Here is a 23,217-nt window from a genome sequence, read left to right as displayed (position 1 = left end):
AAATAAAATAAAATAAATCATGAAAATGTTAAAAATATATCTTGGTTCTTATGTGTCTTAAGTTTTAGATGGATTAGGGATCAGCTGGTTTTCCCTGTAGTAGGCAGTAAGGGCACCTAGAGCTTCGGAGAGCTTCTGTTCTACCATCTCAAAGCTCCCTGCTTGAGCAGTAATGGCACGATTATCAGCATAGATGAAACTCTCTGTCCCTTCTGGCAGTGGCTGGTCATTTGTGTAGATGTTGAACATGGATGGAGCAAGCACGCTCCCCTGAGGCAGGCCGTTCTTCTGTTTCCGCCATCTGCTTCTCTGGCCCTGGAACTCAACAAAAAAGCTCCTATTTTGTAGCAGCCAATAGTGAAAGGACCAAGGCAGTGACATCTCCAGCTCATCCTTTGTTTGGGTATCAGCCAGCATGTCAACGACTTAAATCAAGAAACAGTTTTCTAAGATCTAGAGATACTCGCTGGAACACCTCAGCAAGCGAGAGCCCAAAAGTGGCAGGCTCAAACCCAGAACCTCAATCAATGGCTGATACCAAATGAGAGACTCCCCCCTGGGCACACAGAAGACCAGGCGACTTGGAAGGCGCTGAACAGACTGCGCTCTGGCACCACGAGATGCAGAGCCTACCTTAAGGAATGGGGCTACAAAGTGGAATCCACAACATGCGAGTGTGGAGAAGAGCAAACCACTGCCCACCTGCTGCAATGCAACCCGAGCCCAGCCACATGCACAATGGAGGACCTCCTTGCGGCAACACCAGAGGCACTCCAAGGGGCCAGAGACTGGTCAAAGGACATTTAATCAACTACCAAGCTTGCAAATTTTGTTTTGTGTCTTTTTGTTTGTTTTGTTCTGTTAGAAAGGTAATACAATTGTCTGGTTGCCCCTGACACAATAAAAATGTGTCTAAGTGGTTACTGACATATGGTGACTCTATCACAGAATTTTCTGGGGCTGAGAGTATGTGATTCGACAAAAGTCACCAAGGGTTTGTATGGCCAAGTGGGAAATTGAGCCCTGTCTCTAGAGTTAGTCCAGTGCTCAAAACATTATGCCATGCTAGCAATCCCCCCCCTCTCTATATATATACTCAAAAATACTAATGTAAAGGTTTTTAAGAAGGACATTAAAACATCATTATCTTCGTCCAGCACATTTCAATCAAAAGACATTCTGATAGAAATGCCTAAATACATAGGCAGGTATTTGTGTACTACTGGGAAAAGGACAGAGAGGGCACCATCCTAATACTCCTTTGTTGAAATTCCACATTTTGGGAGCAACCACCAAGAAGGCTCTATCTATCCCGAACCCTCATCAAATATGCCTGTCATCGTGGTGGGACCAAGAGAAAGCCCTCCCTTAAGGATATTAAAACTTGGACAAGCTTATACTGGAAGCCATAATCTTCTGTGACATTCTGTGGCCTGAGCATTTAACTATGATTCTGGAAGCCAGCAACAACAACAATCATGTAAGCCAAGACTTGAACCCCCTCCCAGCCATGAAAACCCACTGTCATGTCACTTTCTCTCATAGAATCATAGACTCCTTGAGTTGGAAGAGACCTCATGGGCCATCCAGTCCAACCCCATTCTGCCAAGAAGCAGGAAAATCGCATTCAAAGCACCCCCAACAGATGGCCATCCAATCTCTGTTTAAAAACCTCCAAAGGAGGAGCCTCCACCACACTCCGGGGCAGAGAGTTCCACTGTTGAACAGCTCTCACAGTCAGAAAGTTCTTCCTAATATTCAGCTTAAGAATATTATTCAGAATAATTTTTCAGCTTAAGGAAGGCCTATCCCTATCTGGACAAATCTTGTCAAGAAAACCCTATGATAAGCTTGTCTTAGGGTTGCCATAAGTCAGAATTGACTTGAAAGCGCACATAACAGCAGTAACAATAACATTTTATGTAGTCTGATCCAAAATACTTATGAACAGCAAACTATTTATGGAGCAACCTTTTTTGTATTTAATTCTTTATCTGCTGCTTCAATTGGTTTAAAGCCAGGAAAGGCTTCTAATACTTGCTTTCTCTGGTTTTTCAAAAAAGGGCCCCAGGGAGGGTAGACACAGAAGATACAAACGAAACCGCCACAAAAACAAGAACAGTGCATAATGATTTTCCATTGTGTTATTTTGCATGGTTTATATTACCTGAATGTATTTTTATTTTATTGTGATGCTATTTTTGTTGTTCTGTATTTTATTTTGCTGTAATGTATCGCCGGGCTTGGCCTCATGTAAGCCGCTCCAAGTCCCCTTCTAGGGAGATGGTGGCAGGGTATAAATAAAGATTATTATTATTATTATTATTATTATTATTATTATTATTATTATTCCTAGCTGTACCTGCCATGCGTTCCTGTGGCCAACCTTCCCTCTTTCTCTCCTACTTTCCCTCCTTCCTCTACTCCCTCTTTCCTTCCTTCCTTCCAGTCTTTCCTTCTCTTCTTCTTTCCTTCTCTATCTCTTTCCTTCCTTCCCCCTTTTTCTTTCTCTTCTTCTGTCTCTCTTTTCTTCCTTCTCTCTTTCCTTCTTTCCTTCCCTCCCTTTCTCTACATCTTCCCCCCTTCCTTCACTCTCTTTCCTTCCTTCTTTCCCTTTTTTCTTTCCTTCTCTCCTTCCTTCCTTCTCTAACTTTCCTTCCTTCCCCCTTTTTCTTTCCTTCCCTCTTTCTCTCCTTTCTTCCTTCTCTTCCTTCCTTCCTTCCTTCCTTCCTTCCTTCCTTCCTTCCTTCCCTTTGCTTCCACGCTTCTTTCTCCCTTTCCTTCTTACTTTCCCTCCCTCTTTCTTTTCTTTTCTTTCTTTGTTTTCTCCCCTTTCCTCCCTCTCTCTTTCCTTCTTTCCTTCCCTCCCTCTTTCTCTACATCTTCCCCCTTCCTTCGCTCCCTCTTTCCTTCCTTCTTTCCCTTTTTTCTTTCCTTCCCTCTTTCTCTCCTTTCTTCTTTCCTTCCTTCCTTCCCTTTGCTTCCACGCTTCTTTCTCCCTTTCCTTCTTTCTTTCCCTCCCTCCCTCTTACTTTTCTTTTCTTTCTTTCTTTTCTCCCCCTTCCTCCCGCTCTCTTTCCTTCTTTCCTTCCCTCCCTCTTTCTCTACATCTTCCCCCTTCCTTCGCTCCCTCTTTCCTTCCTTCTTTCCCTTTTTTCTTTCCTTCTCTCCTTCCTTCCTTCTCTAACTTTCCTTCCTTCCCCTTTTTCTTTCCCTCGTCTTTCTCTCCTTTCTTCCTTCTCTTCCTTCCTTTCTTCCTTCCTCCCCTCTTTGCTTCCACGCTTCCTTCTCCTTTTCCTTCCTTCTTTCTTTCCTTCTTTCTTTTCTTTCTTTCTTTTTCTCCCCCTTCCTCCCTCTTTCTTCCCTTTTTTCTGTATTGTCATTTAGTTTTTCATCATTTAGCTTTTTGGGGCTCTTTAAGTCCCTTCTGTTGTGTTTTTCAGTGTTTTTTTGAGTGAAGGACATACATGGGGTTGTTAGGTGTCTTGTGTCCAAATTTGGGGTCAATTCCCCCAGGGGTTTTTGAGTTCTGTTAATCCCAGAAACGAACATGACATTTTTATTTATATAGATTATTAGACAGCTCTTCACACAGACACAACAGAGTGAAATATTAAATCCCTGTACGCTTGCATTTGTAAACCAAAGGTAAACAAAACTAGAGCCCCAAGCTCTTTTATGCCAATTGACCTTTCTATTCTCTCTGGACCACCCTTTTCGGAACATCAATTCACCTCTGAAATAGACTACAGGACCCACTTTGTAGTCTATTTCCAAACCAGAAGTAGGACTTTTCTGGTTTGGGTTTTTTAAAAAGGAATTGATGAAGCCCCTGGATAAAACATTGATCCCTTCCAAGACTGCTACACCTGGTTGAGTCATCACAAAATCAGCGGAGTTTAATGTCTACACACAACCCTATATCCAATGGCCTTTTGTGGAGAATAAAACCAACTAAGGCAGTGTTTCTCAACCTGGGGGTCGGGACCCCGGGAGGGGGGTCACGAGTGGGTGTCAGAGGGGTCGCCAAAGACCATAAGAAAACGCAGTATTTTCTGTTGGCCGTGGGAGTTCTGTGTGGGAAGTCTGGCCCAATTCTATCATTGGTGGGGTTCAGAATGCTCTTTGACTGTAGGTGAACTATAAATCCCAGAAACTACAACTCTCAAGTGTCAAGGTCTATTTCCCCCAAACTCCACCATTGCTCACATTTGGACATATTGAGTATTTGTGCCAAGTTTGGTCCAGATCCATCATTGTTTGAGTCCACAGTGCTCTCTGGATACAGGTGAACTACAACTCCCAAACTCAAGGTCAATGCTCACCAAACGTTTCCAGTCTGGTTCAATTCCATCATTGGTGGGGTTCAGAATGCTCTTTGATTGTAGGTGAACTATAAATCCCAGCAACTACAACTCTCAAGTGTCAAGGTCTATTTCCCCCAAACTACACCATTGCTCACATTTGGACATATTGAGTATTTGTGCCAAGTTTGGTCCAGATCCATCATTGTTTGAGTCCACTGTGCTCTCTGGATACAGGTGAACTACAACTCCAAAACTCAATGCTCACCAAGCTTTTCCAGTATTTTTGTTGGTCATGGGCATTCTGTGTGCCACATATGGTTCAATTCCATCATTGGTGGGGTTCAGAATGCTCTTTGATTGTAGGTGAACTATAAATCCCAGCAACTACAACTCTCAAGTGTCAAGGTCTATTTCCCCCAAACTACACCATTGCTCACATTTGGACATATTGAGTATTTGTGCCAAGTTTGGTCCAGATCCATCATTGTTTGAGTCCACTGTGCTCTCTGCATATAGGGGAACTACAGCTCCCAAACTCAAGGTCAATGCTCACCAAACTTTTCCAGTCTGGTTCAATTCCATCATTGGTGGGGTTCAGAATGCTCTTTGATTGTAGGTGAACTATAAATCCCAGCAACTACAACTCCCAAATGACAAAATCAATCCTTCCCCCACCTCACCAGTATTTATATGTGGGCATATTGGGTATTTGTACCAAATTTGGTCCAGTGAATGTAAATACATCCTGCATATCAGATATTTACATGACGAATCATAACAGTAGCAAGATTACAGTTATGAAGTAGCAACACAAATAATGTTATGGTTGGGGGTCACCACCACATGAGGAACTGCATTAAGGGGTCACGGCATTAGGAAGGTTGAGAAACACTGAACTAGGGAGCAAACCCGAATACGTCATTTGATCCAACCCACACACATTTGGACCTGGGGGAAAAAAATCAAAGAGCAAAAGGAGGGGAAATTTTCTATTTCAGGATGTTTGCCTCCCATTTTTTTAATCCCCCTGGATCTAATTTATAGCGAAGACCCAGTTTACATTCAAACAGAATCTGACCCACCTTCTAAGCGTGCTTGGATACATGGGAATCCTTTCAGGGAGGTTTAAGGACTTAATCCCCTCCCTCTAGACCTTGTTTCACCCAGAACCATTATACGAGTGACGCCAAAATAAATCAGAACCCTCCCCAACCAAGCCTAGATAACTAGGCACACGGTACAAAACCTGAAATGGTGTATAAAATTCCATTTTTTTGCTGACACCAAACAAATCCAAAACTGTTCTGGTCCAAAGCATTTCAGAAAAGAGAGACAGAAACATAGCCAAGTTCTAGATGGTTTGGGAATAGGAATATTTGAGTTTGAATTGTAAAGGTTTTTTTTAACACAAGGAGGGGTGTTACAGTAAGCCATAACAGGACCAAGTATGTGTGTGTGTGTGTGTGTGTGTGTGTTAAAGAAAACCTTATGCTGTTAATTATTATGTGCAGCTGCTAAAGTAGGTCAACTAGTAAGTTTAACCCACACCTGATGGGGTATAACTGTATGTGTTTTAGAATACAGTTTAGCTCTGTGCCAGGCAGGCATGTAGCCGGGTTGGGGGGGGTTGGGTTGGGGGGTTTCAGCCCCCCCCCCTCGAAATTCTCATGGTGGTGTGCGAAAAGGTCTTTGTTGTTGTTGTTCATTCGTTCAGTCGTCTCCGACTCTTCGTGACATCCTGGACCAGCCCACGCCAGAGCTCCCTGTCGGCCGTCACCGCCCCCAGCTCCTTCAAGGTCAGTCCAGTCCCTTCAAGGATGCCATCCATCCATCTTGCCCTTGGTCGGCCCCTCTTCCTTTTACCTTCCACCTTCCCCAGCATCATTGTCTTCTCTAGGCTTTGCTGTCTCCTCATGATGTGGCCAAAGGACTTCAACTTTGTCTCTAGTCTCCTTCCCTCCAATGAGCAGCCGGGCTTTCTTTCCTGGAGGATGGACTGGTTGGATCTTCTCACTGTCCAAGGCACTCTCAGCACTTTCCTCCAGCACCACAGCTCAAAAGCATCTCTCTTCCTTCTCTCAGCCTTCCCTAAGGTCCAGCTCTCACATCCGTAGGTGACCTTACTGGTACATTATTGAAACTGTTACGTTTATTCATATCATGATCTGATCACCATGCTCAATATATCTCATATGCATGGGGGTATTGGGGTAACGATACAAAAGGTTTGCTAGGGTAGACCCTCTTTCACTCAGACTCAGCCCCCCCCCCACCCGAATCAAAATCCTGGCTACGGGCCTGATGCCGAGGGTCCTCAAAATAAGGCCCGGGGCCAGATATGGCCCTCCAAGGTCATTTACCTGCCCTCGCTCAGGGTCAACCTAAATCTGAAACGGCGTGAAAGCACACAACAACGACAATCCTATCCCATCAGCCAAAAGTAGGCCCACACTTCCCATTCAAATACTAATAACTTTATATTTGTTAAAATTGTTCTTCATTTTAATTTGAGGGACTCATGGACAACAAGTTAAACATGAGCCAACAAAGTGATGTGGCGGCAAAAAAAGCCGCCTGCATCAATAGGAGTGTAGTGTCTAGATCTAGGGAAGTCATGCTCCTCATGCTCTATTCTGCTTTGGTTAGACCACACCTGGAGTATTGTGTCCAATTCTGGGCACCACAATTCAAGAGAGAATATTGACAAGCTAGAATGTGTCCAGAGGAGGGCAACTAAAATGATCAAGGGTCTGGAGAACAAGCCCTATGAGGAGCGGCTTAAGGAGCTGGGCATGTTTAGCCTGAAGAAGAGAAGGCTGAGAGGGGATATGATACCCATGTATAAAGATGTGAGAGGAAGCCACAGGGAGGAGGGAGCAAGCTTGTTTTCTGCTTCCATGGAGATTAGGACAAGGAACAATGGCTTCAAGCTACAAGAGAGGAGATTCCATCTGAACATGAGGAAGAACTTCTTGACTGTGAGAGCCGTTCAGCAGTGGAACTCTCTGCCCCGGAGTGCAGTGGAGGCTCCTTCTTTGGAAGCTTTTAAACAGAAGCTGGATGGCCATCTGTCAGGGGTGATTTGAATGCAATATTCCTGCTTCTTGGCAGAATGGGGTTGAACTGGATGGCCCATGAGGTCTCTTCCAACTCTTTGATTCTATGATTCTGTGACCTGGCCCTCTGTTTAAAAAGTTTGAGGACCCCTCTCTATGCTAAAAGGCTTTGCTCTGAGGAGCCTATGCTCAGGCATTTCGCTCAACTATTTGTTCTGCTCTCTCATTTGAATGTAGATGAAGATGCCTTATTCTGTATTTCTTACAAGGACTGTGTAAGTTTGTTGCACTGTTTGATTTTGTATGCAACACTGCAAGTTTATGTTTTAACTCTGCTGACAAGAGTAAAGTTTTCCTGTTCTTTTTCCTCTTGCCTGGGTGCAATGTGATTGTGTCTTCTGCATTGGACTTGACTGAAATACACCATGTGCAACATACTCAACTTGTATGGGAACATTCTTTCAAGACTATTGGGAGTAACTGTATTCTTACTTCCAAAACACAAATTTTAAATATATTTTCTGTGGTTTCTTCATTGTGATATTGTGTGGGTTTGTTTTCTATTGATTCTATGAAGACAATGTCTGTTTTTGTGTGTGTCAGGAGCAACTTGAGAAACTGCAGGTCGCTTCTGGTGTGAGAGAATTGGCAGTCTGTAAGGACATGGGACGCCCAAATGTTTTGATGTTTTACCATCCTTTTTAATATATCTATGTAAATAAAAATGTAATGTTAGTTTGTGGGATTAACAGAACTCAAAAACCACTGGACGAATTGACACCAAATTTGGACACAAGGCACCTAACAACCCAATGTATGTCCTTCTCTCAAAAACATTGATTTTGTCATTTGGGAGTTGTAGTTGCTGGGATTTATAGTTCACCTACAATCAAAGAGCATTCTGAACCCCAACAATGATGGAATTGAACCAAACTTGGCACGCAGTTATCCCATGACCAACAGAAAATGCTGGAAGGGTTTGGTGGGCAGTGTCCTTTGGTTTTGGATTTGTAGTTCACCTACATCCAGAGATCACTGTGGACTCAAACAATGATGGATCTGGACCAAACTCTACATGAATACTCAATATGCCCAAATGTGAACACTGGTGGAGTTTGGGGAAAATAGAATCTTGACATTTGGGAGTTGTCGTTGCTGGGATTTATAGTTCACCTACAATCACATAGCATTCTGAACCTCACCAATGATGGAATTGGGCCAAACCTCCCACACAGAACCCCCATGTGGGCCACAGCAATGCGTGGCAGGGGACGGCTAGTATATATATATAGAGAGACTAAATTACTCCAAAAAGAAAGAGTAAGAAAAAAAGGAAGATTTTTTTGCTTTAAAGGTAAAAATACAACAAAAGTGTGAGAACAATATGATTTTAGAAAAGTGGGGAAAGAGAAACTAAAAAAGAAAAAAAAAAGGTTTGTTGACTTCCATTCTTCTTACTAAAAAGCCAAAATAAAAAATTCTGTTTCTATACAATTTCACTAAAAAATGAAAATTTTCCTCAGTCACAGAGTTTTGTACTTATTATTTATCTTCGTTTTTTATACGTATAATCATCGAAGGTTGTCCAATCCGTTCTTTTTACTCCTTTCCTACTATTTTGTTTTACCAAAAATGTTAACTCATCCATATCCTTTATTTCCATTATTTTGTCTATCCATTGTGATTTAGAGGGAATTAAGCCAAGTTTCCATGGTTTTGCAAATGCCATTCTAGCCGATGTAGCAAAAAAGGTAAATAATTTGTCCATGTTCGTGTCCTTAAAGGTCTCCCATTCCAGCATTCCTAAAAGATAAAGCCCTGGTTTCATCGAGAAGTCAATTTAATTTTGTTTACAATCAATATGTATCATTTCCCAATATTCTTTTGTTCTTTCGCAAGTCCACCACATATGATAATATGAGCCTATATGTGATTTACATTTCCAGCACTTTGTGTCCACATTTTTGTACATCATCCCTAATTTTTTTGGTGTAATATACCACCGATGTAGCATTTTAAACCAATTTTCCTTTAGATTAATGTTTTACCATCCTTGTGGGAGGTTTCTCTCATGTCCCCACATGGGAGCTGGAGCTGACAGAGGGAGCTCATCCGCGCTGTCCCCGGATTCGAACCCCCAACCTGTCGGTCTTCAGTTCTGCCAAAACAAGGATTTAACCCATTGTGCTACCAGGGGCTCCTGACAATGTCTTTGACCATAAGGCACACATGAAACATCTCATTACTTTCCTTCTACTCCTTTCCAGTGCTAAGGCATTTCAATTCCATTCTCACTTCCAGCTCTTCCTTCATATACTTCTTGAGTTTTTGTATTGTCACAGTGAGAAGAAAAGGAAAGGCACCCCCCCCCCCCCCGATTGCTATCAGAAACAAACTAGGCTAGTAGGAATTCCCCGCTTTCCCAATGGACTGCTCAGTTGAGTAGAGAAGGGAACTTTCCTATTATTACTAGATCCCACAAAGGTAAACATCAGCATGGCGTTTTGATCTGAGACTCAAGGAGACTAAGGCTTAAAGTCCTGCTCAGCCATCTGCATGACCTTGGCCACGTCACAGCCTCTCAACTTCAGAGAAAGGCAAACTTCCTTAGAATAAATCTGGATAAGAAAAATTCCAAATACAGTCACCATAACATGGAATTGACCAGAAGTCAACCTGATGTCTTATCTCTGATGGTGAATTAATGTGATGAAATATTACACCATTGCACTTAGAAGTGCACCATAGCAATACGACTGGGTTGCTGTGAGTTTTCCAGATTGTACGGCCATGTTCCAGAAGCATTCTCTCCTGATGTTTTGCCTACATCTATGGCAGGCATCCTCAGAGCTTGTGAAGTCTGGTGGAAACCAGGCAAGTGGGATTTATCTATCTGTGGGAGAAATAATTCTTGTCTGTGTATTGTCGAAGGCTTTCATGGCCGGAATCACTGGGTTGTTATAGGTTTTTCTGGCTGTGTGGCCATGTTATAGAAGCATTCTCTCCTGACGTTTCACCCACATCTATGGCAGGCATCCTCAGAGCTTGTGAAGTCTGGTGGAAACCAGGCAAGTATCTGTGGGAGAAATAATTCTTGTCTGTGTATTGTCGAAGGCTTTCATGGCCGGAATCACTGGGTTGTTGAAGGTTTTCAGGCTGTATGGCCATGTTCTAGAAGCATTCTCTCCTCACGTTTCACCTGCCTCTATGGCAGGCATCCTCAAAGGTATTAAGTTGGTTGGAAAAAGACCTCACAACCTCTGAGGATGCTTGCCATAGATGCAGGCAAAACATCAGGAGAGAATGCGTCTAGGACAGTGGCTCTCAACCTGGGGTCCCCAGATGTTTTTGGTCTTCAACTCCCAGAAATCCTAACAGCTGGTAAACTGTTGGGATTTCTGGGAGTTGTAGGCCAAAAACATCTGGGGACCCCAGGTTGAGAACCACTGGTCTAGGACATGGCCATACAACCCAAAAAACCTACAAGAAACCAGAACTCTTGTCTGTTTGAGGCAAGTGTGAACTTTGTCATAGGCCACCTGGATTAGCATTGAATGGCCTTGCAACATCAAAGCCTGGCTGCTTCCTGCCTGGGGGACCTTACAACCTCTGAGGATGCCTGCCATGTTGTTGTTGTTGTTCATTCGTTCAGTCGCCTCCGACTCTTCGTGACCTCATGGACCAGCCCACGCCAGAGCTCCCTGTCAGCCATCACCACCCCCAGCTCCTTCAAGGTCAGTCCAGTCCCTTCAAGGATGCCATCCATCCATCTTGCCCTTGGTCGGCCCCTCTTCCTTTTGCCTTCCACTTTCCCCAGCATCATTGTCTTCTCCAGGCTTTGCTGTCTCCTCATGATGTGGCCAAAGGACTTCAACTTTGTCTCTAGTCTCCTTCCCTCCAGTGAGCAGTCGGGCTTTATTTCCTGGAGGATGGACTGGTTGGATCTTCTCGCAGTCCAAGGCACTCTCAGAACTTTCCTCCAGCACCACAGCTCAAAAGCATCGATCTTCCTTCACTCAGCCTTCCCTAAGGTTCAGCTCTCACATCCGTAGGTGACTACAGGGAATACCATGGCTTTGACTAGGCGGTCTGGAACATGGCCATACAGCCCGGGAAACTCACAGCAACCCAGTGATTTTGACCATGAAAGCCTTTGACAACACAGCAATATGATTTTTGTCCCCAGCACTTACTCAATGCAACAGTTTATTCTTTCCCCACAAAATCTCAGGAAATAGTTCTCTACTGATTTGGACAGTCATGAATACTAGAACTGAAATGGTAGCAGAGGAAGGAGCAGGATGACTGGGAAAGCATTACGTCATCTTAAGATTATATTGTGCTTTGTCGTAACAAAAAATAAACAGCAACACAAATTCAAGGAGATTACCTAATCCAAAAGTATGATTTTCATACCAGACACAAGACCATCCTGGGCTATGACTGGAAGCTAGGGTTCAAATCCCTGCTCAGCCATGGACTGCCCTAGGGTGACCTTAGGCAAGTCACATACTCTCAGCCTCAGAGAAAGCAAGGGCAAATATCTTTTGGATGACGCTTGCCCAGAAAACCCTGTAATAGCTTTGTCTTAGGGTTGTTATTAAGTCTGGGAGGACTTGAAAAAACAGAACAATAAATAAATAAATTATAATACATCCTAATTACTAAGATTATCTTGGTGTGATTGTTGGCCTAAAAAACAAGGGCACCAAATAACAACAGATCAAATGAGATAAATATTATAAAACTAGCCATCCCCTGCCATGCATTGCTCTGGCCTAGTTTGTGTATATGTGTTTTGTGTGTATATATATGTGTGTGTGTGTATATTTGTGTATGTGTGTATATATGTGGTTTTGCCCATGCATTGTAATGTATTTTTTAGTGTTTTTATGAATGATGGTCACTCGTTGGCCTGAGGGGTGACTTGTGTCCAAATTTGGTGTCAGTTTGTCCAGTGGTTTCTGACTTATGTTAATCCCACAAACTAACATTTCATTTTTATTTATATAGACTAGCCGTCCCCTGCCACACATTGCTGTGGCCCACCTGGGGGTTCTGTGTGAGAGGTTTGGCCCATGTCAAAATTCTATTTTCCCCAAGCTCCACATTTGGGCATATTTAATATTCGTGTAGAGTTTGGTCCAGATCCAACATTGTTTGAGTGATCTCTGGATGTAGGTGAACTACAACTCCAAAACCAAAAGACACTGCACACCAAACCCTTCCGGTGTTTTCTGTTGGTCATGGGAGTTCTGTGTGCCAAGTTTGGCTCAATTCCATCATTGGTGGGGTTCAGAATGCTCTTGGATTGTAGGTGAACTATGAATCCCAGCAACTACAACTCCCAAATGTCAAGATTCTATTTTCCCCAAACTCCACCAGTGTTCACATTTGGGCATATTGAATATTTGTGTAGAGTTTGGTCCAGATCCAACATTGAGTGATCTATGGATGTAGGTGAACTACAACTCCAAAACCAAAGGACACTGCCCACCAAACCCTTCTAGTATTTTCTCTTGTTCATGGGAGTTACATGTGCCAAGTTTGGCTCAATTCCATCATTGGTAGAGTTCAGAATGCTCTTTGATTGTAGATTAGCTATAAATCCCAGCAACTACAACTCCCAAATGACAAATCAATTTTTGTAAGTGGAGGACATACATTGGATTGTTAGGTGTCTTGTATCCAAATTTGGTGTCAATTTGTTCAGTGGTTTTTGAGTTCTGTTTATCCCACAAACGAACATTACATTTTGATTTATATAGATAACAAATAAATAGAAGAGATTGGACGACTGGCTAATTCATGAGACCAACAGCCTTTTAAGAACTAAAAGAGAGTGAGGGGTATCTAAGACAGAAGTCCCTTGACAGCTGTGGATTGAGAGTATGACATTCAGACGCGCAGGATTAAAAGAAGTAAAATCAATGGTCAAAACAGAGAAAGAAGGCAAACCAGAGTAAGAAACAGGCAGACAAACATATTGGATATTTGGAGGTGGAGATTGACCTTGGAGATATGAGAATTCATGGATTGACCATTGCTTAGCTATTGGATTTATATACTGCCTTTTCCCCAAAATAGGATTCATACACCATGCATATTTATATATTGCTAAATATAAACAAGTATCCTACACTGGAGAGGAATGCAAAATACATAGTGATTAAAAATCCTTTCAGACTATTAAAACCAGTGAACAAAGATGAGCATATCTTCAGGAAAGGGTGAATTGACATAAAGGATCCTAAAAGTCAAAAATTCCATAAGGCAAGAGCCCAACACTTGCACATAGAATCATAGAATCAAAGAGTAGGAAGAGACCTCATGGGCCATCCAGTCCAACCCAATTCTGCCAAGAAGCAGGAATATTGCATTCAAAGCACCCCTGACAGATGGCCATCCAGCATCTGTTTAAAAGCTTCCAAAGAAGGAGCCTCCACCACACTCCGGGGCAGAGAGTTCCACTGCTGAACGGCTCTCACAGTCAGGAAGTTCTTCCTCATGTTCAGATGGAATCTCCTCTCTTGTAGTTTGAAGCCATTGTTCCACGTCCTAGTCTTCAAGGAAGCAGAAAACAAGCTTGCTCCCTCCTCCCTGTGGCTTCCCCTCACATATTTATTCATGGCTATCATATCTCCTCTCAGCCTTCTCTTCTTCAGGCTAAACATGCCCAGCTCCTTAAGCCGCTCCTCGTTGGGCTTGTTCTCCAGACCCTTGATCATTTTAGTCGCCCTCCTCTGGACACATTCCAGCTTGTCAATATCTCTCTTCAATTGTGGTGCCCAGAATTGGACACAATATTCCAGGTGTGGTCTAACCAAGTCGGAATAGAGCATGGGGAGCATGACTTCCCTGGACCTAGACACTATGCTCCTATTGATGCAGGCCAAAATCCCATTGGCTTTTTTTGCCGCCACATCCCATTGTTGGCTCATGTTTAACTTGTTGTCCACGAGGACTCCAAGATCTTTTCACACGTACTGCTCTCGAGCGAGGCATCATCGGCCCCCATTTTGTATCTTTGCGTTTCGTTTTTCCTGCCAAAGTGGAGTATCTTGCATTTGTCACTGCTGAACTTCATTTTGTTAGTTTTGGCCCATCTCTCTAATCTGTCAAGATCGTTTTGAATCCTGCTCCTGTCCTCTGGAGTATTTGCTATCTCTCCCAATTTGCACAAACCTATGCTTGGTAGCCATAAAGTGGACTTTTTCCCATGTACTGCTCTCGAGTCAGGCGTAACCCATTCTGTATCAAGAGAGGTCAGAGTTGGAGTAGTACGTTTTGAGTGAAGGAAGATACCCCACATGAAGGAATAGGAAAGAAGAGTACATAAAGGGGAGATATTAGGAGAACCTGGATGATTAACAACTTTGGGCATTTGACAAGAAGCAAGATGGGGGTGTTCTGACTGTAGCTGAGGAATAGAACAAGTGAAAAAGAGAGACAGAATATGGGTAGATATAGTGATTTTAATAAAATAATAGATTATTTTCACTTTGCTTTGTAATATTGATACATGGAACGACTGTAGGAACTGGAGGAAGGATGATTATATGAATAGGAAGAATTTTTATGGAAAAGGATTAATGAATAAACAGTGAATGGCATTCTGTTATATTACTGAGTGGCTGTTTCTTTTGTGACAAGGAAACAGCAGAAACAAATGGAAACCAAAAAAGGCAATGGGATTTTGGCCTGCATCAATAGGAGCATAGTGTTTAGATCTAGGGAAGTCATGCTATCCCTCTATTCTGCCTTGGTTAGACCACACCTGGAATATTGTGTCCAATTCTGGGCACCACAATTCAAGAGAGATATTGACAAGCTGGAATGTGTCCAGAGGAGGGCGACTAAAATGATCAAGGGTCTGGAGAACAAGCCCTATGAGGAGTGGCTTAAGGAGCTGGGCAGTTTTAGCCTGAAGAGGAGAAGGCTGAGAGGAGATACGATAACCATGTATAAATATGTGAGAGGAAGCCACAGGGAGGAGGGAACAAGCTTGTTTTCTGCTTCCCTGGAGACTAGACTCGGAGTGGCTTACAAGATATATATACATACGATATATTATATTATTAGCATAGTACAATATCAGTCTTATATATTACTATATTGTACTATACCATTGGAGCCCCCGGTGGCGCAGTGGGTTAAAGCACTGAGCTGCTGAGCTTGTTGATCGAAAGGTCGCAGGTTCGATTCCGGGGAGCAGCGTGAGCTTCCACTGTCAGCCCTAGCTTCTGCCAACCTAGCAGTTCGAAAACATGCAAATGTGAGTAGATCAATAGGTACCGCTCCGGCGGGAAGGTAAGGGCGCTCCATGCAGTCATGCCGGCCACATGACCTTGGAGGTGTCTATGGACAACGCTGGCTCTTCGGCTTAGAAATGGAGATGAGCACCACACCCCAGAGTCAGATGTCAGGGGACTACCTCTACCTTTATCTACTATACCATTATATTGTAATATTAAATATATAATTATAATACAATATTATTAGTATATTGCATTACATTATAATATTATAAATATTATATGTATATACAATATATTATATTACATTATATTATATTACTACCCGTCCCCTGCCATACGTTGCTGTGGCCCAGTCTGAGTATATGGGTATATGTCTGTTTGTGTATATATATGTGGTTTTGCGAATGCGTTGTAATATAATTTGTTTGGCTTTTAAGTCTCTTCCGCTGTTTTCCAGTGTTTTTATGAGTGATGGTCACTTGTTGGCCTGAGAGGTGTGTTGTGTCCAAATTTGGTGTCAGTTGGTCTAGTGGTTTTTGAGTTATGTTAATCCCACAAACGAACATTACAGTTTTATTTATATACTGTATATACTCGAGTATAAGCCTAGTTTTTCAGCCTCTTTTTCAGGCTGAAAAATCTCCCCTCGGCTTATACTCGAGTCAATGTTATTTACCATTTTACTCTGTTATTAGTATTATTTTTATTGCATTTATTATTTTACTCTATTATTATTATTATTACATTTATTATTTTACTCTTTATTGTTATTACAACATTTATTACTTTACTCTATTTGTTATTGTTATTATTACATTTATTATTTTACTCTCTTATTACTGTTACTACATTTCCATTATTTTACTCTATTATTATTTTTATTACATTTATAATTTTACTACCTTTATTATTATTGGAAGGATATGTAAGCGCATTTACATTGAAGGTTAGAGTAATGGTTCAATCAGAGTTGGACAGCTTTATCTTAAATTACAATTTTATGTAAATATGTTTGAATATTTACTCTACTGAGTTTTATTGGTACCTATTTCTATTTTGAAACTTACCAGTAGCCCACCAAGAAAATCCAACAAATGCTATGTTCAGCAAAGGACAAGAGGGATCCTCTCACCTCTGCAGGAGTCTACCGTGTACCATGCAGCTATGGACAAGTCTACAGAGGGACCACCAAACACAGCATTGCCCAGACACGCATCAAGGAACATGAAAGGCACTGCAGACTACTTCAACCAGAGAAGTCAGCCATAGCAGAGCACCTGATGAACCAACCTGGACACAGCATATTATTTGAGAACACAGAAGTGCTGGACCACTCTCACAACCATCATGCCTGACGACACAGAGAAGCAATTGAAATCCACAAGAAGCATATGGACAATTTCAACAGAAAGGAAGAAACCATGAAAATGAACAAAATCTGGCTACCAGTATTAAAAAACTCAAAAATTACAACAGCAAAACAACAGAGGAGAAACAAACAGGCACATAAAATCACTCTCAACAAAAGATTCCCCCCAGGCACATCCAAGCCATTGAATGCTAATCAAGGTGATCAGCTGAAACATTCACACCTAGCCCCAGCAGACAAAAGTCCTTTGTCTCACCCTGGTCATTCCACAGATATATAAACCCATTTTCCCTACTTCCAACAAACCTCACTACCTCTGAAGATGCTTGCCATAGATGCAGGCGAAACGTCAGGAGAAAAATTGCCTCCAGAACATGGCCATATAGCCCGGAAAAACCTACAACAACCCAGCTGCTGCATTTCTCGCCCTCGGCTTATACTTGAGCCAATACATTGTTCCAGTTTTTTGTGGTAAAATTAGGTGCCTCAGCTTATATTCGGGTTGGCTTATACTCAAGTATATACGGTAAATATTATTAGTATAGCACATATAGTTCAATCATATGTTGATCATCATTAGGCCTGTCTGCATGGATATGGGATGATGGAGGGAAGACAACTACATCTTGAACCAAGATATCCACATCTCATGCCCAATGGGCCCCAACTGGCAATGCCTTGTCTCTTTCTCCTCTAAGATAATTTACCTCTAAGCTCCTCCCTCCTTCTGGATCGTTCCCAGCAAACGAGAGCAACAAGGGAGGAGGAGGGGAGCGCAACTGTTGACGCTTAACCCTGAACTTCCCAGAACTCAAGAGCCATAAATCTCTCTTACGCAACAGCCTCCTCGCCCTCCCCACAAAGAGCTTCTTGCATGAAGCTCAGACAGGTGCACGGGTTGGCTTAATCCCTTCTCCACCTTCTCCCATCACAACAGTGACATGAAGATGTTGGAGAGGGTGGGGAAGGGAGGAGAATCAAACCAAATAATTAAAATAGTCTAGAAGCATTGCTTGAGGAAGGTCCAATGTTGCACACTGTCTTACTTTGACCCTGACACATACACATGCCAAAAAGATAGTCTCCCTCCTTCTATATTATTTGTTGTTCGTGTTGTAATATCCATCACCGAGAAAGTACCATCTATCTATCTATCTATCTATCTTCTTACCCCCCACACCCACCCCACCCCCGGGGGGGGGGGGGGGAGACTCAGGGTGGCTTCACAAAGCACCATACGGTTTCGTCATCATAGAACAATCCACAGTACATTAAAAATATTAAAAACAGTACTTAAGTTACTTAATTAACACATGCCTATTAACATTATCTATATATGTAATTAACTAAGGTATTGACAATGTGCAGAATTAGTTGGACCTCGTTTTATCCTGGCAAATGTTTTAGTAGGCTTTTTTCTAATATGTATTTTTAACTTATTGTTGATTTATGATGTTTTAAAGCAGTGGTTCTCAACCTGGGGGTCAGGACCCTGAGGGGGGTCATGAGGGAGTGTCAGAGGGGTCGCCAAAGACCATCAGAAAGCACAGTACACTATTTTCTGTTAGTCATGGGGGTTTTGTGTGGGAAGTCTATCATTGGTGAGTTTCAGAATATTCTTTGATTGTAGGTGAACTATACATCCCAGCAACTACAACTCCCAAATGTCAAGGTCTATTTTCCCCAAACTTGTGTTCACATTTGGGCATATTGAGTATTTGTGCCAAGTTTGGCCCAGATCTATCATTGTTTGAGTCCACAATGCTCTCTGGGTGTAGGTGAACTACAACTCCAAAACTCAAGGTCAGTGCCCACCAAACCCTTCCAGTATTTTCTCTTGTTCATGGGAGTTACGTGTGCCAAGTTTGGTTCAATTCCATCATTGGTGAAGTCCAGAATGCTCTTTGATTGTAGGTGAACTATAAATCCCAGCAGCTACAACTCCCAAATGACAAAATCAACCCCACCAGTATTCAAATTTGGGCATATCAGGTATTTGAGCCAAATTTGGTCCAGCGAATGAAAATACATCCTGCATATCAGATATTCATATGACGATACATAACAGTTGCAAAATTACAGTTATGAAGTAGCAATGGAAATAATGTTATGGTTGAGGGTCACCGCAACATGAGGAACTGTATTAAGGGGTCGCGGCATTAGGAAGGTTGAGAACCACTGTTTTAAAGGTTTGTTTGTGAGCACTGAATACTTGCTGTTAGCCAGTCTGAGTCCCCCTATGGAGGTAGAGAAGATCGGGATACAAAAGTTTATATATATAGATATAGATATATCACCACATTATCTCACCTACCTTCCTCCATCAACCCTATTTCTATTCCGCCATTACCAAGATTCCCTCATTCTCACAGATTTCATCTCTTCCCATTCAGCCAGAAGTCTTCATATCCAGTAACTATCCCGTTACTTGGCCAGTCCCCAAATCAACACATACTTATTGAGGTTATTCAAAAACCCAACCTTCCTCAATACATACACATCATTTTATTTTAACTGATCGCAATTGGTACATTAAATGAATGTGCCTACAAGGAAGCCAAGTCTGCATAAATAGTTAATACTGGTTGTCAAGAAAAAGAATATGAGGTCTCCCAGTTCCTATTTTTCCTTGACCAAAGTCTTGTCTGCTCCAAGGTTGAAGCATCCAAGAACCAGTCCTTTCTCTGGTTGGTTTAACCCACTAGGACAAATCTGAACCATAGAATATTGTGGATTCACCATAACTTTGCGGCCACTGTACAATGACAAACGCCTATATTGCTAAACTACAGCAACACTATGTTCTTACCAAGATCTGCTCCGCAAACTACTTTCAGTGGTCACTCCCAAAAATATTCCAGTTGCTAAATCCAGTGGGATGGTTCTTGCAAAATAAAACCAGAAATCCGCTGAAGGAGAGATGAAGAACCCAAAGCCAAAGGTGGAAAGTCAGCCCAAGCATCCATCAGCCATGGAGGGCCACTGGCTTGGAGAAATATGGGGAGGGGGTTGTCCCGCACCACAGAGCTCCTTCTGTCCCCCCCAGAATTCCCTGCAGGACACAGGGAACAGGGGTCACTGTCGGCCACTGGGCGCAGGGTCCCCCTCGGATCCAAGAGCAGCACTCCAGAGCTAGAGACCGGGGTGATTGCAAGCGGTTGGGTTGATACTGCTGTGGGAAGGGGGGGGGGTCAGCAAGGGGAGGGATGTTGTTTTTTTAAACCTGTAATCCATGTTTGCTGTCTCTTAACAGCTAATCAGATTAAGACTTTGTGGAGGAGGAGGAGGGGGAAGAAGAGAAGCGGAGGTGGAAGGGAAGGGAAGACAGCCATGTGTCCAAGGAACCAGGGGTTTTGCAGTTCGCTGGCCTGGGGAGTCCAGATATGGCAAGGGCATGGAGATGCGAGGGTGGGCACCCACAACTGGGGATGTATGGATGGAGTACAAAGCAAAGGATAGTGCAAATCAAGTGTGAAGTTGGGAGTCCATGAGTGAGAAGGGATGGGATTCTGAGATACTGGGTACAGTGTTCCCTCACTTATCGCGGGGGTTACGTTCCAGGACCACCCGCAATAAGTGAAAAACTGCGAAGTAGGGAATATATATATATATATATGTAATATATATACACACACACACACACACACATATATACACACACACACACACACATATACTAGATGTACCTGCCACGTGTTGCTGTCGCCAACCTTCCCTCCCTTTCTCTCCTTCTTTCCCTCTCTCTCCTTCCTTCCCTTTTTACTTTCCTTCCTTCCTTCCTTCCTTCCTTCCTATTATTTATTTATTTATTTATTTGATGCATTTATTAACCGCCATTCTCAGCCCTACAGGGCGACTCATGGCGGTGTACATACATACAGAAGACAATTACAAAAAGCAATTACAACAACATCTAATCAACACAACAATTACAAACTACACTAAAAATCTGCTTCGTCTCATAGTGGAATCATAACCAATCTCATATTCCTTGTTCCATTCCAGTCATCTCTACCACATTGTTATAGCACATTAATTAAATGCCCTCTCGAACAGCCATGTCTTGAGGCTTTTTCGGAAGGACATGAGAGAAGGCGCCTGTCTGATATCCGCAGGGAGGGTGTTCCACAGCCGGGGGGCCACCACCGAGAAGGCCCTTTCCCTCGTCCCTGCCAGACGTGCCTGTGAGGCAGGCGGGATCGAGAGAAGAGCCTCCCCGGACGATCTCAAGGTCCTCGTGGGCTCGTAGGCCAAGATGCGGTCCGAAAGGTATTTTGGGCCGGAACCGTTTAGGGCTTTGTAGGCCAAAACCAGCACCTTAAATTGGGTCCGGTAGCAGATCGGCAGCCAATGGAGCTGGGACAACAAGGGCGTTGTGTGCTCCCTGCCACCCGCTCCGGTTAGTAACATGGCTGCCGCGCGCTGAACCAGCTGAAGCTTCCGGGCCGTCTTCAAGGGCAGCCCCACGTAGAGAGCGTTGCAGTAGTCAAGGCAGGATGTGACCAGAGTGTGTACCACCGTGGCCAAGTCAGACTTCCCGAGATACGGGCGCAGCTGGCGCACGAGCCTAAGCTGTGCAAATGCTCCCCTGGTCACCGCTGAAACCTGGGGATCCAGGCTCAATGATGAGTCCAGGGTCACACCCAAGCTGCGAACCTGCGCCTTCAAGGGGAGTGCGACCCCATCCAGCACAGGCTGTAACCCTATACCCCGTTCGGCCTTGCGACTGACCAGGAGTACCTCTGTCTTGTCTGGATTTAATTTCAGTTTGTTCGCCCTCATCCAAACCGTCACAGCGGCCAGGCACCGGTTCAGGACCTCGACAGCCTCCTTAGTAGCAGGTGGGAAGGAGTGACAGAGTTGGACATCATCTGCGTACAGATGACACCGCACCCCGAAACTCCGGATGATCTCACCCAGCGGCTTCATGTAGATATTAAACAACATTTCCTACCTACCTACCTGCCTTCTCTTCGTCTTCCCTTCATTCCTCCCTTCTCTTTCCCTTCTTCGTTTTCCCCATTCTTCCTTCTCTACCTATTCCTGCACTGCAACTCCCAGCAGCCCTCGCAATCTATCTACCTACCTATCTCTATCTGATTTATCAGTCTGGAGGATTTTTGGGAGTTGCAGTCCAGGAATAGAAAATTGGAAATATGCAGGGATTGGGATGGTCTCAAAGAAATCCAAGGTTAAGAAAGCTTGCATCTAGGAAGTTAGTGGAAGCAAGTGCAGATAGAAGATAGAAAAGGCACAGACAGAAAAGGGTGGAGATTTTTGGGGACCTTTTCTAGGGACCGAGTTTGGGAGGTGGGAACATGTTGCCAATACTTTAGAGCAGGTGCGGGCAAACTTTGGCCCTCCAGGTGTTTTGGACTTCCACGATTCCTAACAGCCTCAGGCCCCTTCCTTTCCCCCCCTCAGCCGCTTAAGCGACTGTTAGGAATTGTGGGAGTTGAAGTCCAAAACACCTGGAGGGCCAAAGTTTGCCCATCTCTGCTTTAGAGCTTGGTTTACAAACAGTTAAATCCATAAACATGGGAGAAGCAATACTCAGAGGGTTCTTGTTGCAGAAGGCAATTTGCTGAGACTCTTCTGTTTCTATCCTTTTCAAGATAAAAGTATTTCAAAAGGGATTGGATTCTATTATATTTTAGGAAAGTCTGGGGGGAAAGCCATTAAAAACAGAAAGCCACAAGATTTCACATAAGTGGCATTTGCTATAAGATTTCCCAGAAATAAAAGGGTGGATAATGTCTGTTAGCAGAGATTTTGTAGTCTGTTCTGGAGAGAAAATCTCTAAAACTTGTTATCAAAGACCAAAGACTGTGGAGTACAAATATTTCATTCTTTCTACCATTGTTTTCACACAGCTGCTGCACATATTTCAAAAGGGAGCTATTTCGGCTCAGATGACGGCACAGAGCTTTTCTCTAAAACTCTCAAGAGCTCAAAAACAATTATGTTCCAGATCGGTGAAGAAAGTGGAAGGAAAGATGCTGAGCAAGATTTGCAGAACAGCTGTTTTTGCAGTCACAAAGAGGACATCAGGAAAGTCTTGTCCCATATGCTCCAATGTTGTTGTTTTTTTCACTAATGTCCATGTGTGGAGGAAAGTGTGCATTGACCCTGGGTGTACTTTTGAGAGTTGTGTACACTTGAGTTGTGTTCACATGGGTTATGGGTAGGATAAGGTGTGTGTTTGATGTAAGTTTGGAGAGAAGCAG

The 23,217-nt window shown here is 43.2% G+C and overlaps 1 protein-coding gene across 1 annotated transcript in view; it reads right to left on the bottom strand.

Annotated features, from left to right (window-relative positions):
* The window catches only part of GUCY2D (guanylate cyclase 2D, retinal), a 105,082-nt gene extending 84,913 nt beyond the window's left edge, over window positions 1-20,169 (bottom strand). The window contains exon 1 of the mRNA XM_060779926.2: window positions 19,800-20,169. The gene's annotated coding sequence lies outside the window, so the exon portion shown is untranslated. The remainder of the gene's footprint in view (window positions 1-19,799) is intronic.
* Window positions 20,170-23,217: the final 3,048 nt, after the last annotated feature.

This window comes from Anolis sagrei, chromosome 6, assembly GCF_037176765.1.
Source record: "Anolis sagrei isolate rAnoSag1 chromosome 6, rAnoSag1.mat, whole genome shotgun sequence".
In the NCBI taxonomy this organism is placed as follows: Eukaryota; Metazoa; Chordata; class Lepidosauria; order Squamata; family Dactyloidae; genus Anolis; species Anolis sagrei.
This window is presented reverse-complemented; position numbering and strand designations above follow the sequence as displayed.